Source organism: Lissotriton helveticus, chromosome 8 (genome assembly GCF_964261635.1).
Source record: "Lissotriton helveticus chromosome 8, aLisHel1.1, whole genome shotgun sequence".
NCBI classification, from domain to species: domain Eukaryota; kingdom Metazoa; phylum Chordata; class Amphibia; order Caudata; family Salamandridae; genus Lissotriton; species Lissotriton helveticus.
Genome location: NC_136069.1, coordinates 417,848,389 through 417,861,640, shown reverse-complemented (window position 1 = coordinate 417,861,640; position 13,252 = coordinate 417,848,389). Strand labels below are relative to the sequence as shown.

The 13,252-nt window shown below is 44.4% G+C and overlaps 1 protein-coding gene across 1 annotated transcript in view; it reads left to right on the top strand.

Annotated features, from left to right (window-relative positions):
- Positions 1-2,523: 2,523 nt before the first annotated feature.
- NEK5 (NIMA related kinase 5) overlaps positions 2,524-13,252 on the top strand; it is a 372,187-nt gene continuing 361,458 nt past the window's right edge. Inside the window, exon 1 of the mRNA XM_078657268.1 lies at positions 2,524-2,681. The gene's annotated coding sequence lies outside the window, so the exon portion shown is untranslated. The remainder of the gene's footprint in view (positions 2,682-13,252) is intronic.

The window sequence follows — 13,252 nt, the reverse complement described above, 5'->3', positions numbered from 1 at the left end:
TTTGAAAAAAGAGTGGGAAAACAAGAAGTTTAATAAGGCAATTGTGACCTCAATAAAGAGATTTCATATGATAATGACGTAGGTATAGTCTGAGTTAATTACTGTCACCCTGGCCACATTCTCAAATGTACATCACAATGCAAACTACCCTAACAGTTCAGTGACAATGGGTTGCAGTTCAATATAAAGTTCAAGTTGAGCCACAGTTTCAATGTCAGAGCACAACAGAGGACATCCCTTAGTAAGAGAACCTTACACATTTGTACCTAAAACAACTACCAATGTAATGCTGCAAATTGAAACCACCTAAGGACAGCTTCAGTCTGAAGTTAGCTGTATTGTTTTTAAAGGACATTCTAATATACTTTCAAGTAGCGCTCATGTTGCTGTTTTGTGGCGCTTTAAATGTAATCCATATATATCATCAAAACCAACCTACACAATGCACAACTTTTTAACCTTGAAGGTTGAGCGGGTCTAGTGCAGGCTAAGTTAATAACTGTTGCGCTAGCCACCGTCTCAAATTTACATCACAATGCAAGGTGCCCTACCAGTACAGTGGCAATGGTTTGCATTTGAATAGAAAGTTCACGATGAGCCACAATTTCAAGGGAAGGGGACAACAGAGGTCATCCCCTTACACATCGCGCAAATAAGGACTCTCACACAACTCTGAATATAGCATAAAGGGTCACCTTTATTACCAGGACAGCCAAAGACAGACCCGCAACATTAAACTTTCCAATACATATCTTTTTCCCCAATGCTTTATTTCCAAACAAACCATAACTTGTTTTCATACCATCAGTATGTTTTCCTTCTTTCTTTTTCTTCCCCCGCCTACCCTCCCAAGCCCTCCCCCTTAGAGAAAGGATGAATCCGCTCTAGATTATCCTAACCCCTTCAAACACGCCAACAACACAACAAAAAAGGCCTGCCTGTAGTGCCCTGAGGTGACATCCTTGACATTTCATTTGTGTTATTTTTTTATATATATATATATATTTTTTTTTAAACAGAACACAAAAAACACCTGACTAGTTGGACAACCACACCCTTGACTTTGTTCAAAACCAGGGTGGGTGGGTGGGTCAAAAGCGACGCCACCGCCGCGATCACTCGCTCAGAGTGACGTAACCTCCCTCCCCTCCCCGCGCTTGTCCTACAACCCCTCCCGCCACCCAATCAGGACGCGTGAGGTCGTCCCTCGCGCGAAATACCCCAGGGGGACATTGCTTTGCCACGTCCCCCTGGGGGCCCATTTTACATGTTGAAGCAGTTGGATGTCATTTTAATAAAACAAATCCACTGAGAAAGTCGCAGAACTGAAGACCTATTGTTTTTTTAAAGAGTGAGAGGTATGATGCTAAGGAAGGGTTGACATCTCTGTAATGTGAGTACACATCACAGCTGGCCTTGTTTGTGGTGCTCCAGTCCAAAGGGTTGTTGGGACAGCCCAGAGCAACTCCTTCCTAACACTAATCAGGAGTTGACCGTCTGGAGCGATTACCGGAAACCGATAAAGGCAAACAGGAATGCGAAATGTGTGAATGGAATATTAGAAGCAAAAAGAAATAGCCCCATTTAGGTGCATCGAGAAGACTGCATCACTTGAATGGAAGTTAGTGCACTTGTAATCTTGATTCATAGTTAAGGTTTTGTGTTCCACAATGACAGCCGTAATCATTTTGTTGATGCCAGTCAAGATCTGACAATAAACCAACCGAGCTGCGTGCTGCACCTCGAATTTTTTTTAAAAAAAGGGCACGCGATGATGCAGCATGCACAACCTCTTTCGCACTTCCCATGCATGTATTTTTCTAGAGCACATCTGACGAGAACTGCCCTTTCTGGCATAAGTAGTTTTAGTTATTGTTGATATACATACTGCTGGCTTAAAACGCAACACCTTCTTTATACTGTCAGTGTATGAAATAAATACTGTAACGCCAAATACTCGTATTGTTGTTAAACAGTAAATTCTCGTAGTACATTAACAGCCAGCTCTGTACCAGGTGCGCAGTCCTTATTCGGCAGGTTCATTTGAATATCCCGTTAAGGTCCGACCCTTTATGAACTCTCTCTTTTCCGGTTATATTAAAAGCGTCTCTTCTTAACTATCTACCCAGTGAAATACACTTAAGCTAAAGTCGGCCTTTCAGCGCCTATGTCCCCGCCGGCCATTCACTGCAGCAACGTCTGATTAAAAAATAAAATATGTATGTATTTATTTATTTTTATTTATTTAGAGAGTTCATATAGTGCTGGCAGGACCCGTAGGTATCAGAGCGCTGTAGAACATGTAACACAGGCAATAAGAAAAATCTTTCCCTCAGTGTAAAGAAATTGTTACTATTCTTTCATAAACGTATACATTTCCAAAAAGCAAATCTGCACTAAAATCAGTTTTGTCCTTTAATGGCACGTGACGTGAAATAAATCTGGTACCGTGACAACAGATGTTCGACTACAAATCCCATGAAGCGTCTAAGCGCACGTGCAGCTGGGTAATTTTTGCTGTGCGCTCGCGTCACTGCAGGGCAAAGGAATCAGCAGTGAGAATTGATGGACGCCGACCGGGAGACTGCCCTGCACGACTGTTACCGATGACTGAAAGCAGTGACCTGTGAGTCGCACAGCGATCCGTCCCCGGAACGGCAGAGGCCGTACTTTGATTCCAGGTACTGGGGGTCGAACAGAAAAGAGAGGGAGAGGGGCTGTAAGGCAGCGTCTGGTATCCATGGCAACGGAAACAGCAAACCCTGGATAAAAGTGAAGAAGGACTATAGAGTCAGTGCTCATTGCTACTTGTTGTTGAAGGAAGCGGGCAAGCCATGCTTAGGAAGAAACACTCAATTAAGAAATATACTCAAAGACGAAGTGACGATTACCCAGGGTTATTAAAGAACGTTTTCGGGTACCAAGAGATGTTGACGTATTTAATACGGACATGCATCGCATTAAAATTCTACTAAACTGAAATTAATAAAATGTGTTTATATTTCCGGAAACATAGTTTCATAGCTGTTAAGTCACGGATTAGTATAACGTTGTACTACATGCAACAGAAAATGTGCGTACGGCAGTTTTTTGATCAATAGGAGTGAGTCAAAACGTTATGAGGTGGCCGCCGAATATATGTCGGTCTATAGTCTGCGCCTAGCAAATCTCTCTTTTGTGTCGGAGGGTAGTTAATTGGAATGAAGCGTCTACCGTCCTAGCAGACACGGGGCGCATACAAAGCAACTTTGCTTCCGCAGACTCGGCATCTTTGGCGCAGAAGTGCAGTTTGGGCACAATTTGACCAGATAGAAGGCTAAGCCAAAACTAATAGTATGGGAGAAGTTGTAGGCAAATTACACCTAACAGTCCACCTTTTATCACGAACAAATATATATATATAATGATCTGACTTAAAAAAAAAAATCCTTCACTCTTTTATCCCTCCACTATCCTCCTTCTATCAAAATTAACAGACTAACATGTTCACTTCTCAAATTCCATATTTCATATTCAACTATACTAATATACTGTCCAAATAACTGAATAACATATCTACTACTCAAATTACTTCATATTTATACTATACTAATTTTCAACACTAATCCTTTATGGGTTCCGGAGTGGCGTGCTACTCAACAAAAAAGCGCTTCAACACCCATCCGGGGTAACAAGTGCTATATGAATGCAAATCTTTCTTCCCCTTTTATCCATCCGCTATCCTTCTCACTCCAAGTAACAGACTAAAATCCACCACTGAAATTACCTCATATTTCACCATATTAATTCACCACTAATCCTTTATAGGCTCCCTGAATAGCATGCGTCAACAAGCGAGCGATAAATGCATATACAATATAATACAATAATGTGGAATAGAGACGAGAGGAAGCGAAAGGGGAGAAATCGAACAATATAGAACGAGATAAATAAAATATCCCTATGTTGAGCCACACCCGAAATAGTACTGTGGGAGCAAGCAATATAGTGCCGATATCTGCAACCCTCTCCAACAACAATAGTAAGTAGCAGTTAGTACACAGTGCATTACAAGAATCACGCCACACTCAGTTTGGTAGAAAAACAGTTTGCTGCAGGTTTATTTAGTAAAATATGCCAACATGGTGGGTTAGCTTATGGACAATCCAAGGGTAGACATCGAAAAGTAACCTAAGCTGCCAATCCGGCTGTTGAGCCAAACGGCACCGTGGCCAACCCATTCAGTGCTACCATTTTATATAGGAGTTTCTCTCTCTTAAATACCATCATCCCACCATCCAAGAATTTTTCTCACACCTTTTTTAGGCTTTTTTAGCCCCTGGTTGCTCAGGCATACAACCACCCGAAGGACTAGCAGGGCGCTGACGTTTACATCCAGGGTCCTTGCGTAAAGACTCCTGGGGTTTAGCATACAGCACCCCTGCTGTGCTCATTGAGATGGTACCCCGAAGTACCTATCAGCCTCAGAATCACCCTGTAACTTTGCCAAAGCCCTGGATGTGGCCACCATCACATCCAGGGCTCACCACCAAGGCCGGCTCCTCCATACTTGCAACCCACAGTTGCCAGTACCTCTTGCAGGACCAGGAGAAACAAGTCCACACTGACCTCTTAGAGGTGTGCCCCATCCTTTTCAAAGTACTCCATGGTGCTTTACATTGATTGGGTTATGCCTTAAGAAGCAAAAACCCTCTTTACTTGGTTATTTTGCGCATGGCGTTATTTATCTTTCTGCAGGAACATTCAATGGCCTTCCCAGGCCTGGTTCCATGCTATACCCCGCATGGAACTATTTCTAACCACCATAACTCCCAGAGCCCCATGGGTTTGCTGATCTCACCCATTATGGACTGCCTACGTTAGCTCGTAGCACCCCAGGGGGGTAAGGGTTTGCCCCCAAGGTGAATTATGTAAATGTTAGTTGGGGACTCGCCAATCTCTGCTGCAGCTATGTGATCAAACTGTGCCAATGCATGCCAGGGAAACCCAACCATGCTGACCGCTGCTGGTGAAACTGTGCGTCCAGGTCCTGCTCTCTTCCCATCTCGCCACTCGATTGGTGAATGAGTGGCCCATGACCCACACTTGAACCCTAGTGAACTAAAGAAATGTGCACCACACCGAAAACAACAACAGTAGGAAATTGCACCTTGCCAGTTGCAATTATCACCAAACCTTAATGCTGAATGAACGCACATGAAGCAAAGAACCAAAACATACATTTTACACACATTTGTTCAATATTTACATCACTGCTGTTTAGTTTCCCTGCCCTACCTTTTGTGTCAACTTGCCCATCACCGTCAAATATAGTGCCTGTAACAGTCTGAGTCCCACCTGCCCAGCTTCGCGATGCCATCGGGCGGGGGGGGGGGGTTACCCTCCTTGTAGGCTGTGGTGGCTGCCCCTATCCAGAAGGAATGTAAAGAGTAACACTTCCCTGTGTTGCCTGACAGTTCCAGACATGACTTCATCACCTTCCCAAACTAGTATCTGGTGAAGGGTGTCTGGTCCGCGTGCACTACCAGGTATCCCCCAACCATGGGGCGTATCTTGAGGTAAGCTGTGACCAGTTCAACAGGGCAGTAGGTTTGGCTGCCCAGGGGGTGCAGTACTAAGGATTTCCCAAGGCCCTTCTAATCGGTTTTGGACCTTCACTACATAGTTTTTAAGTTGCCCTCTTGCATACTTAGGTCTTGCACGCTTAATGTGTTGTTCGTTTCATCGTCCCTTGAGTTGGCTACCAACTCTCCTGCTTGGAAGGCTCCAAAATTGCCAAACTGAATGCTGCTGAGGTTGAGGTAGCCTGGTGATCGGAATGTGTGGCTCTGTCAACACAATCTATCAACCCTTGTAAAATGTAGAACTCATTGGGTGGCCTGGCTCATCCAGTTTCATTAGACCTTGTTCCACTATAATAGTTGCCAAAGTTGTGGAGGGAAATATGTTGTCTTCGCCCTCGCTTGTCACCAAGCCTCACGGAAACAGAGCCACTGAAAAAGAGAGAGAGCGTCAGCTGCCCTGTTCTTAACTCCCTCAATGTGACGCTTCCGGAATTTAACATTGTTGCGCAGGTACGCCCTTACCAGCCCCTCAGTAAGCACAATACCAATGAGCAGTAGGCAGGTTTCAAGTTCATGGCCTGCACCACTGTCATGTTGTCCAACCAGAATAGAACCCTTTTTGCGACAATGTCTCTGGCCATAAATGAAGTGAATCAACTTTTTTTTTTTTACAGAGTTTTATATAGTGTGAACTTGACCCGAATCGGGTATCAGAGTGCTTCACATAGCACCAGTTGCATTACATGAGGACACATTCATTTTTGTTCGGCATGGGGAGATTAAGTGATTTGCCCAGAATCACAGGATGTTCAGCGTCATTGCCGAGACTCGAACCCAGTTCCCCAGATTCGAGGTCGACCACCCTAGCTGTTAGGCCAACTCCTCTCCCCAACTATTGGAAACAGTTACAGGACAGCTATGTTCGCAGTTATCGTCCTCTTGCGTCAAGCATTGGGCCTGTTCTGTGTGCACCACTCACTCCCCATTATAGCGCCAAAACCTCCCCTGCCTGAAGCGGCAGTGAAAAGGCACAGTTAAATCTGACTAGGTGGTGTATGCGTGTTTTCCCGGCTGTATTATAGCGCCAAAACCTCCCCTGCCTGAAGCGGCAGTGAAAAGGCACAGTTAAATCTGACTAGGTGGTGTATGCGTGTTTTCCCGGCTGTCACCCTGGCCAATCTTTTGGAAAACACCCTGCCCGCTGGGATGACCCTTTCAGCAAAAGTTACTTTTCCTGATAGACTCTAATAGAGCCCAGGCTTGCCTTGTCTTTGGCCAGCGCTGCCTGGATGTCCTGGAGCAAGGCCTTAAACATTTTTAAAGGGAGTCTGGATACCGCTGCAAGGTGTTCAGTTCAATGCCCAAACATGTCAAGACCTGCGCTGGTCCCTCATTCCTACCTGGAGCTAAAGGGACACCCAACAGGCAGTCAGGGCCTGGAAATCTTATAGTGCAGCTGCACAGTCCTGTCCCCCCACCTCCCCTATGAACAGGAAGTCTAGGTATTGTGCAACCCTGCTCTAACTGTGTGCAGGCTAGATTGCCCATTACAGAAAGGAGCTAAATGCCTCAAAGGCAGGCTGTAAAATTGTAAAATGGAAGTAACTTAATTAGTGTAATAATCAATAGGACCTAGCTATATTAGTAACGCTCATGTGTGTGTCTCAGAGAAAACGTATTTGTTTTTTATGAAGGCCCTCACACACCAACCTGGTTGGTGGCATGCTTCATCATCAGGCCCCACCCGAGGCACCAAGTGTGTCTCAGGTATGCTGCGACATCTGTTTACAGCCGAGCGAAGAGTGTTAAGTAAGTGTGCAGTGATTGTGTTATGAGAGGGGGTTTAAAAACTGTCCTAAGGGTCCCAGGGATAATGTATTAGTGGGCCCTTAGCAGTATTAAAACAAGGCTTATGGGTGTGATGGGAGAGACTTATGATCTCCCACGTCCAGTGTGGTCAACTAGTTTCAGCCAGACCTCGTATTAAAAACTGTCTTTCTTCAGGACCTATGTGTAAACGTGAAAAAGGAACACTATATGCGGTGTATATGTTCCTATGTGAAGCACTCGCTAAGGTGCTTTAACTGTAAGAGGATGTTTTCGTCTAGGTTTGTACCTGTAAGGAGTAAGGGACAAAACAAACATGGAGACAAACACATGTGAGGCAGAAAACATCTCTGGTACTAATTCAGTGATTTCGATGTATGGTGCCAAAAATATGAGCGAGAAAAAAACGGCAGTGTTTATGCGGTTTGTGTCGGCAAGTGTAGCTGCTGGCCGATCGCGCTACTATTCGGTAATTGTGCTAATGCTAAATGCGGAATAAAAACAAATTTAAGGTGACCAAGGAAATGTCTGCGGTAACGAAGGGGAGATGGCTTATTTCCAAAATCCGGAAAACAAGATCCAAAAGCTCACTGGTGGGGATCGGGAAAGGTTTGCACTCTGATGGTAGATAAGGGGTTTCAAGTAGAGGGGTTAAGATTCAGGCGGGATTGCGGTAAAACAGCCCATTCCGGTTAGTGCAGGGATGTGCCTGATGACAGGGCCACAGTAACCCCCAGTCTCCCACTTACTTGGCATTAAGTCCGGACCCGTAGTTACACCTTCTGTTGCCTGCCAGGAACTCCGCGGTTGAAGTGCGGGGTTCTCGAGTGGGTTTAAGTAGCCGGTCCGGACCGCAGCTGTAGCTTGTTGCTGAGGAACGTGACTTCGCTGTGTGAGTAGCATCGGTGGGAAAGTAGACAGACAAAAACAGAAAACAGACTGCTACTCTGTGGTGCATCATGTATGGATAGATGCTTGTTTCCAAAACAAATTTGAAATTAAAGTTAAGGTGTCAATAAAAGCATTATTTAGCGTATTGTGCTAAAAAGACGGGGGGATGAGTGTTTAAACATATTGCTGACACCATAAGGCATGAGAGGGATTCAATCATGTCGCATCGACGTGCCTATGGTAGAAAACTGAGGAGGGTCTCGCAATGTGTACCTCAGCTCGGCATAGTACCCAGTCTGAGATGCGGGCCCTAAATTGCCAGTGAGCCACAGGATTGTTTAAACATATTGTGGACACCATAAGGCATGAGAGGGATTCAATCATGTCGCATCAACGTGCCTATGGTAGAAACAGAAGAGGGCTCGCAATGTGTACCTCAGCTCGGCATAGTACCCAGTCTGAGATGCGGGCCCTAAATTGCCAGTGAGCCACAGGGTTCGGTGAATGGTGTACTACTGGGCTAGGGATAGAGACAGGTAGTGGTAGACTGCCCAATTGGCGCAGTATCAAGGCATTGTTTGTGTCCTGGTTGGTGGGTGAGGGCCTTCATAAAAAACGAATACGTTTTCTCTGAGACACACACAACATGAGCGTTACCAATATAGCTGTACAAAAGGGGGTGGTGATGGTCGGAGCATCTGAACCAATCAAACACTCACACCCAGTCAAAAGATCTGGGTATAATCCATCACCGTTCTTTAGCCCACTCTGCCACCCCAGTTCAGACATGGCTATATGCAAATCAGTCTGACCCTGTGCCTCATGGGAACAGTCCAGCCTGAACTGCCAAGCCATGCCTTCCCTGGACCGGAAACAAGCTTCTGAGGACCGGTTTCTGGCATTTCAACCTTCTTCAGCCCGGCTTGCTTGAATCCAGTGGCAAAGTGAGCAAGGGACTCACGTCTGAGCATACCCTGCAACACTTATGGCGGCCAAAGCGGTACAAAAGGGGGTGGTGATGGTCGGAGCATCTCAACCAATCAAACACTCACACTCTGTCAAAAGATCTGGGTTTAATCCATCACCGTTCTTTAGCCCACTCTGCCACCCCAGTTCAGACATGGCTATATGCAAATCAGTCTGACCCTGTGCCTCATGGGAACAGTCCAGCCCGAACTGCCAAGCCATGCCTTCCCTGGTTCGGAAACAAGCTTCCGAGGGCCGGTTTCTGGCATTTCAACCTTCTTCAGCCCAGCTTGCTTGAATCCAGTGGCAAAGTGAGCAAGGGACTCACGTCTGAGCATACCCTGCCACACTTATGGCGGCCAAAGCTTACCAATATAGCTAGCTCCTATTGATTATTACTTACATTCCATGGGGAAGTGAACTAGCTACCTTAGTTCCTCACTCTCCTTTTTGATACATACCATTAATCACGGCTTCCCTTCTTGCCCAAATAGTGTGATCCTAGGTAATTGTTTAATTTCACTTATTCCTTCATTTCGACAATAAGGGTCAAAATATTCACTGTATAAAACTTTTTCTTGTGTTTGATTTATTAAACTATAATGTTGGCCATCTATAATAACAATCAACAATCCAGAGGACCCAGAAGGTTCCCTGTGTTAACTGACTCACCAGGGAGAAATGCATGTTAATAAAATACACTTTTTAGTTTTGAAGAGACTATATATTTGCATGCTTGTTGAAAGCTGTCTTAAAATGAATGTGTTCCTACCGTTATATGGTGTGGGGCACCTTATTTGCTTCTTTTATTTCAGTTAGTGTAAATAACACTTGTCCAATTAATTAGCATTGTTATGAATGTTATTTCTCTTGGCAGCCCAGTGCAGTCGTGCGGACCCTGCACCATACTTTGAGTATCACTGCCCTAGTGCCTAAGCGTCCTGCTGTCCGCGCCGTGCTGCTAAGGGTACAAGAAACATTTCTATACCATATCGAGGCTTCCGTTAGTATGAAGTGTGTGTACGTGTCCTGCTAAAATAGCGCCACGAGACAGACTGTTATAGGTTGGTGCCTGTCCCCACTATTACGCTTGGCGTCACAACTTCTGATGGGATGCCCTTAAGGAATGGATGCCTATGTAATTGCAATATGCCCAACCTTTCTTAAAGGAATGTCTCGAGTGCAGGTTGCTACTGCAGAGTTCTTCCTACAATCTTACCAGGCTGCTTAATTGCTAACATTGTGAGCGGATTAAGGACATCAATGATTGAAATCTAATAGTCATAGTTTCATATTCTCACGCAGCCCACCTTATTGTGGGTCCTCTTTGTATAAATTGGAGGACCGGTGAAGTTTGTGACTGTCTTGGCAGAGTAAGTGGCCATTTTTATTCCTATTAAACACATTTCTAGTTTCAGTAATCAGAGTTGTCAGTCCCCATGTCGCTTTGCATGACCACAAATTGTCAAAAGAGGAGGTGCTTTTGTATAGTGTAGAATGGGACAATTAAGGTGTTTCCCTTGAACCTTTAACATTCTGAAGATGCTTTAGCAGGGGAGTCTTTTTTTACTCATTAACAGCAGTGAGTTGCTCTCTACATGTTATGCTCTGGTGAGATAACACATGAACCCCTCTTTGCTGCACTGGAACGCAGAGGCGGCCATCACATCTACAGAGTCAAAGCATTCTATAGGGATCAGAGGGGCTAAAGGCAATACCCTTAATGCCCTGCCTGCAAAGCCTCAAAACCCAGCGATAAGTGTAAAGCCATGCTTTCCAACATTACTCTCGTAGCCAACGGGAGAAAGTTAGCACTTTATCATGCTCATGTGTAACTAGCACTGCTCAATAAAGAGGGACAGTTACAAAATCAACTGATGCAATTGGACATTCCGAGTTATTCTTTAGTAAACGTTCGCAATATCCCTCAGGTTTGAATTTTGACACCATGACTAGTACCAGTATGCTTGACGGACAGCTCTGTTACTGTTCCCCGTGGTTGTGTTGGCGTAGGTGATTGGCATGTGGTCTCTTGGGATTTGCATGGGATTTCATGTTGGAGGAGGGGCAGAAACTGGTGTAATTGGTGTAAGAGCTGGAAGCCTGTGCAGCCTTGTAATCCAAGTAACCTACCTAAGCTGTGTTATCCCCAACCCAATGGGAGTCCTCGTAAAATCAGTGGCGACTTAGTTGGCTGCTGCCACATTCCAGGCACTAGAATGTACACTTAAGAGCTTGGCGTGAAGCAAAAATTCTAAAAGAACTGATTACCCTCATGGCAACAATAGTTTCCAGGTAAGTCCTGGTCTGATTACGACGAGCTGAGTCGGGCAACCCCCAAGGTGGATCATTCATCTGCGGTGCCAAAATAGGTAAATAAACGTACGAGTCAAATGGAAATCTGAGGAAGTAAATTGTCTACACTACTGCCTTCACTGCTGTGCGAGCTGCACAAAGTCAGCTTTGGATTCTTGTGTTAGAAAGCCTGGAACACCAAAAGCATCTTCTGGTGCAACCAAAGGTGCCCAAGACAAGTGTTTGCCGACACACAACCTTCACCAAGACACAACCCCGTTGTTAATCTAAATACGCATTGTACGCTGCAATATAGGGTAAAATACGATCTGCTGGGTTAGGTAAGGTAGTGCTGACAAAACTGGAAAAGTGAGGCAGGACCATGGCGTCCCCTTGTGAGCATGTGCTGATCTGGCGACTCAATTGCTTTGCACCATGTCCGCAAACGGCACACAAAATGTTTATCAAGTCAATTTGCTTTTATTTCGGCGGCTGCAAATCATAAAAAGCATATATACAAAATTACATAGAATACAATACAATACAATTTCCAGTGTTGATCCAGCACATTTGCAGCTTGTCATATACTCAATAAAACAGGAATATATAAAACAAATAAAAAGATAAAACATATCTGGTATAATAAGCCACATGTAATCTAAAATTTCAGGCCTTTGTCCTACATACCAAATTTACGGCAAAGCAATACCTACTAAGACGAAAAACTATAAGCTCTGGCATGTCTATTTTTACAATTCTTAATGCTTCTACACATTTCCTAGTCCCCATGTTGCAGCATATTGGTTTAATCCACTTCCTTCTCGGAGAGGCATAGGCTGGGCAAAAAAATAGCACATGTGCAAGGTTTTCATCAGTATTTAAAGTGCATAGTGTGCAATAAATCTCCCCCTCAACAATGGAACCAGATGACCATCTAGTCGTGTTCATTTTAATCTGAAGGATACCCAAACAGAACTTGATATATAGTGACTTTTCAGACTGGGGTTGGACAATATCCAAATACTGTTCAAAACAAGGAAATGGTTTTACACTCAACAGTGAGCCTACCCTAACTGGGTTTAAAAGGAACCCTATTTAGTACACATTTCCAGTAAGTTTGATTCAAGACCCTCATCTAGTTGGGTGTTAATAGGTTGGGAGCGTCCCAGAACCATCTTAACCCTAGTTTATCAAATCCGGTTTTAATGTGATGGAACCAAGGAAAGATGGCATGTCTATCAAGACCCCAAATGTATTTTAATCATTCTTTATAACGAATAAGTTCCTGAGTGACCCTAAACAAACACAAAGTAATAAGGCTCTCAATACAACTAGGTGTTATATCCTTTTGATTTGAACGTCATAGTACACTGGTATCAATGGTGTACTAATGGGGAGACGGTGCAGCATTCTTATACATTTGTTTTCATCTATAGTAAGTACACCCCCCTCCCCCAAGGTTCCGCCCCGTAAAGGGCAGCTGTTTGGGCATTATATTTTGAAACCGCCAGGGCTGGTGTTACTGCCATGGATTTAGGGGCTTGATGTTATTTTTTACAAAGGCCATTGAGTTCTGCATCAAAAGAACTTTGGATTTCTGTTTTTGAGGTTTCCAAGACAGTTTTGCGTCTATTGTGGTACCAAGATTGTTACAATTTGGCACACATTCCAGGTTTTGCTTGTGGACAGTAATGTTTTTCCTGAAGGAC